This window comes from Euprymna scolopes, chromosome 28 (genome assembly GCF_053919585.1).
Source record: "Euprymna scolopes isolate OS-2025 chromosome 28, ASM5391958v1, whole genome shotgun sequence".
NCBI classification, from domain to species: Eukaryota; Metazoa; Mollusca; class Cephalopoda; order Sepiida; family Sepiolidae; genus Euprymna; species Euprymna scolopes.
The window spans coordinates 26,978,426-26,984,507 of record NC_136509.1 but is presented as its reverse complement, the minus strand read 5'-3'; positions in this window follow the sequence as shown (position 1 = coordinate 26,984,507).

The following is a 6,082-nucleotide window of genomic DNA, read 5'->3' as shown; positions in this document are numbered from 1 at the left end:
ATTAAAATTATAAACAAATTTTAGTCTTTAGAATCCATGAAACAACGCAATCTTTATTGTCTTTTAATCCAGGTACAACATAACTTTATAGAGATGGGAGACAACACAATGGAGGTTTCATTCTATATTAATAAACAACGTTATTTATCATTTTCGTTAGTAGCGTTAGTTGGAGAGAAAAACGGTTTAGTAGGTTGAAGTGTTTGTAGCAGAAACAAATGGAACTTTTTCTTTCGCAAATCAATGCCTCTCCCCTGTGTGATTTGGCCACATACTGACCAATCAGGGGTGCGGCGCATTGATCATTTCTCTCCCCTAAGGAGCTCGGACAGTTTCCGGTTTGAAGGAAAAAAACTCCTTCTTTACGACAGAGACGCCAAGCAGATTGGACTCTTTTCCTCACTCTCTCTCCATCTCTGTGTTATTTCATCTGGTACCGATGATTCCCACTGGGAATAACTACCGTGACAGAACCAGGTGGCCAGAGTCCAGTTTTTACCTAGGAATAATATCTCCCTGTGAACATTCGCCTGAATAAACCTTTTCTTTGTTACATTTATTGAAGTTGTTGTGTTTGTTGTTTCAGTAGCTTGTGTTGAATTATTTATTTTCTTAGGTTGTACCCCAAAAACACAGACTCTAAATGTTCTTGTGTGAAGATAGATTTAATATCATGCTGGCTGGTTGAAGAAGAGAATAGTTCGGTCCACACGTGTTTATAGCTTGTAGTCGCCAGAGCAAAGAAAACTGATTAAAAGAGAAAGAAAGGGCAAAGTCTTCAGTGGGTTGACATGTTGTCGTGCGTGAGTGTGAATTGTATGTTCTTTAGCATAACAAAGAATGTTCGTTTGGGTAGTCCTGTAGAATGATAAAGTTTTAGCCCCCAGGCTAATGTCCACTCCCCAGCAGGGTAAGGATCAAAGAGCGAGAAAAGTTTGTGATTTCGCCTTTTATATACTCAGTCATGTGATTGAGAGCTGGCTTGTGATTGGACAAGCCAGGAGTAAATGGATTTCAAATCTCAAAGTCGTGAGAAGTAGTCTCTGCCTGTGATGTAGCGAGTGTCGGTTACTACAACTTTTAAAAAATTAATTTGTTTTTGTTTTTGTTTTTTTTTTTTAAATTAATATCGAAAAAAGTTCAATTTCAGTATAAATTGTGTTGCTGATTTTTCTCTTTAAAAGCACTTTTTAAAAATTTTCTAATGCTTTGTTTAAACAGCTCATATTCATTATCGACAGTCCGTTCGACAAATCTTGCTTGCTTAGCATGACGTCATTTTTCAATGAACAGGCCTGCCTGCTTTACAGTTACCTCAACATAAACCTCAGTACGTACCTGCTGCTAGTGGCGTCCAAAGATTGGGGTGGATTTGTATGCAGTGACACCCCAAGCATTCAAATATTGGGCAGGAGGGCACTTATCCTGTTCAAACTAACTCCCTTTTTCATAATTTTTCTCAGTACTAGGACTTTTACTTTAGTCTTTAGAGCAAACAATCAAGAAGTTGGCACTATAGGTATTGCCAGATCTCTGCACGCCACTGCCTGGCACAGACCTACAGCTCTGTCTTATGTAGCCATTCTCCCAAGCATTACCTCATCTTTCAAGAGAGGGAGTTGGTTAATTAGAAATTGCCTGAAGCGCTCCTACCAAAGAATGCTGACTAGTTTGTTCTCAGCTATTTTTATATCAGTTCCCATATTGAATGGCCTTGTGCCACATCTTGCTGCAGTGGAGAGCTCATAAAAACTGCATAGGAGACAATTTGTGCAGGAATTACCTCTACTCCGGGATTTTATCACCTAAGGTCATAGAGGGAAAGGCAATATAAAAAAGAATGAATGACAAAGTCTATCCATGGGTGATATTATGGATGTCATCCACCATTCCCAGGGGGTGTTAGGAAATGATTCATAAAAATAAAAGGAAAAATTTATTAGAAGTAAAAAAAGAAAAAGAAGAAAAAAAAGCGATGTAAATAGTTAAAAATAATTCACGAAGGCAGTACAATGAATATCCAAATGTAAGATGAGTAGTCAGCTGGGAGTGGCAGAGTAAGACAAAAGATCCGGACATAGGATTTCCAATCCTGAAGTCAATATACTTAGTAGTATGACAGTTTTGAGTTTGAGACAGCTGACAACAGTTTGTGTATCAGAGAGAGTTTTAGCAGCTAAGGAGATAAACTGATCAACCAACAAAGATGCCTCAACAGACAACGTTTAGGTGTCCTTTATCACACACACTCAGGGCACAATTAAGTTGTACCAACAATTTGTCTTGTGTTGTTTTTATTCTATTATGATCACAAAGACAATCATTATGCTACATTGAATGTAAATATTATGTTATAGCAAGGGAAGCAAATAAAAGATCTATCTATCTCTACTATTATATAAATGGAACTTTGTGTGCGTGTGTGTGTGTGTGTGTGTGTGTGTGTGCGTGCAAGTTTGTTCGCTATGGACTTCGAAACGACTGGGTCAATTTTTTTAAAAATTTCACACAAATGTACTTTATGTACCTGGCAGTGTGTTTAGATAGGTTTTTTTAAAATTTAGAATGTCTTCGATAAGTATCGATAATCAATAATCGAAAACAATCCAATGAAAGAAGGAACAGGCAATTCTGACTAAAGTTAACGCCTTATACAGCCTAACATCACAAGTGTCTGTGAGAAGTTTTATTACTATAAAAGCAGAAAGGCCCGACATATAAAATCAACAGTGGGCTTTTTGATATGACGGAGGCATTGGAAATGGATGTTTCTGTTCAGAACACAAATGAACCATGATACTTGACATTTGCATTTTAAATTTTAATTCAAGCCATTATATAAAAATTTATAAAATCAATAGTAGGTTCTTTACAGTGCAATGTAGACTAGAAAGTATTGTGGACTAAGTAACTGAAAAATGGTTGATTTTATCGATTTCAATAGCAATAAAATATGGGAGGGTGAAACATTCATTGATTCTCATTCACTCCCAGGCAATGTTGGGCCTCCCTGCTAGCATATGCTGTATAAAATGGAAATAAATGAAACATTGAAAGGCTATCAGTCAGCTTATTAATTTCACATAGACTTGTTACATTTTGGGGTTTGAAACGATTTTGATTGGTTGAAAATACTTTGAGTTAACATGTTTCTGTAAAAACTTACTTGCTTTTGGAAATGACGAAGAGGGTGAATCCAAACAAAGTGGAAAAAGAAAGAGAGTAGCAATTAGAACCATTGTTCCTGAGAGAAAATGTTTTATAACCAGTCATAAACATTGATATTTCTTTCCTCTTGCAGAGAGCAGCCCCTGTTAGGTTGTTTGGTCATATGATGACCAATCAGAGCATAGTCATTTTGAATCAACCCTTCCACAAAGAGAGGGAGTCATACCTGTAAAGATTTACCTCCTAGGACTGAGCCAGACTCTATTAGTCATAAATATTAACATCTCCTCTTGTGGAGAGCAGGCCCTGTGAGGTGGATTGGTCATGTGATGAGCAATCCACCTCACAGGATTTAGTAATTTTGACCGGACCTTTTCAAGCATGCATCTGGAGACCTTTAACAATTTGCAGCACTATCAGAGGACTTCCAATCATCCACAAAGAAAAACATCCTCCCTCTACTGTCGGTAAAACATTAAGCAAAACTAATTTCACTTGAAGATAAAATACTATCAGCAGCTGACCTTTATTATTATTATTATTATTCTTTTCTTCATGGTTTTAACTTTTGGCAACTGACACCCAATAGCGTAGGTCATTTAAATAAATATATATAATTTGTATATACAGGATGGAACAATAAAATTGTTGCCCTTGAAAAGAAAACATGATTCCATTTCCGTTTCAGCTTTTATTTTAAAACTTTTATTGAAAAAAAAAAATCAATTCAGCTAACTTGATAATGTAGAAGAGTTGACATCTATTCAATGTAGCCACCTTCAGCCTCAATCACCGCCTTGATACTGGTCCGGAACTGGGAGCATACCTTTTCCACAAGTGCCGGCAGGGGCCTGGCGAATACTTAGCGGATGGTAGCGATCAGGCTGGCTTTGGTATTGTGGAGGTCATGTTGGTGATGCTCTTGATGTATGAACAAATTAAGTAGTCCAATAGGTTCAGGTTTTAGGAGGAGGGGGGGCAGTGAGAGAAGAGTACAAAGTCATAGCACTCCTTCTGAAGCCAAGCCTGGGACTCTTTAGGTTTATGGGCCATTGCCGAGTCCTGCTGCCACACCCAGGGTTTGCCAGCGACCACCTGATAGCACTAGAGGATCATCACACTCTTCAGCACATCCAGATAGACTTTGGTTTTGACTTTAAAGCCGATTTAAAAGATATGAGGTGGCATGATGTGGCTCTCACTTAAAACCACAGCAAAGACCATAACCGTGGCTGGAAACTTTGTTTTTATCACTCTGGGTATGTCCCTGTTATTCGTAACAAGCAAGCGATGTACTTTGAGGGTGCTGGCAATGGTCCTGTTGATCATAACTCTGATCGGTAGAAAGCATGAGTTTTACAGCGACATATCTCTGATTTTGCTTGTTGAACATTGTGTCACTTTCAGACATGATAGAACACTCCTGACACTCTTGGGATTTGTACACAACTGGTCAACTTGTAGATGGTCTGCAACAAAAATACAAAACCGGTTTTCATCAAGCGGAAATGGAATCATGTCATCTTTTCTAGAGCAATAATTTTATCGTTTCACTCCATATGTATATCTGCTAATGCCTATTATAGTGTTGTATTATCAGCAAATATACTCATCTCAGACACAATTTTATCCGTGAGGTCGCTTATGAATATCAGGAATAGTAAAGGTCCAAGGATCAACTCCTGGTGGACCATCCTGAATTAATATTATACGAAATGGATGTACGTCCATCAAGGACAACCTGGATTTTTCTCTTGTTTAAGAAGAATCTAATATTTAGTATTTATCCAGTAATATCATATAATTTAATTTTCATTGGGGGCCCTTCATACCAGACCTTGTCAAAAGCTTTGAACATATCAAGGGCTACCACCCTAGCTTCTCTTGCATGATATATGCAGTCAGAAATGACCATTAAAATATCTGCAGTTGAACGGGATTGCCTAAATCCATACTGTCAATCAAAGGGAAGATTAGCTTTTGAGATGGTAGACTAGTACTTGATTAATAATTTAAAGATTTTAGTGAAGAAAGGGAGGAGACTGATAGGGCGATAATTGAGCGGGCTAGTTCTTTCACTAGAATTCTTGTACACTGGTACATAGAGGCAATTTTCAGCTATCAAGGAAGCAAGATCCAGCAAGGCATTTGTTGTAAAGTACAGAGGCCAGTTCAGGTGAGCATTTCTTAATATAGCAGGGATGAGATTAAGCTCACATGTCTTGAAGATGTCTTAAGTTTTTTTATGATATCATGGATATGAGAAGGGTGATTTTCAGATCATCAAATGTGGCTTTTGTCCGCATATGGAAATTTGGGAGGGAGTTATTTTTGGGGTCTAAGGTGGAGTTGAACCTGAATTACCGGGCAAGCACTTCAGTCTTTTCAATTGCTATGCAAGTAACCTCCCGATTGTTTGATAGGAGAGGAATTACTGATTATTTACTACACTAGTAAAAATTTTTTAAAAATTGTGAGTTTCTATTTTCTGTGACTCTCTGTGTTTTCTAGTTATTTTGGTATGCCGCCTTTTGCCTGCAGCCATTTCACTCTTAGCATTTATATATTTTTGTGTATTTGTATTTGACTTATGGCATATTGTAAAATGTTTTTGACTTGTGATGGGGGGGTAAATATTTATTTTATTTGACAAAAAATACAAATAAAAATGTGGCACAAGGCCGAAAAAGGGGGTGGGGGTTAATATTGACCTAACTAACATAACGTTAACTTAACTAGACTCTTTCACCAAAATACCAAAATCACTCTGTGGACATTCTACTTTAAACCCGAAAGTTACAAATATATATACATGATGTGGGGGGTTGGGGATAAAAATCTTATTTACAAAATCGTATGAAAAATATACAATGATAAAAAGTGGTTAGTAAAAAGAACCCCCTCACTACTAATT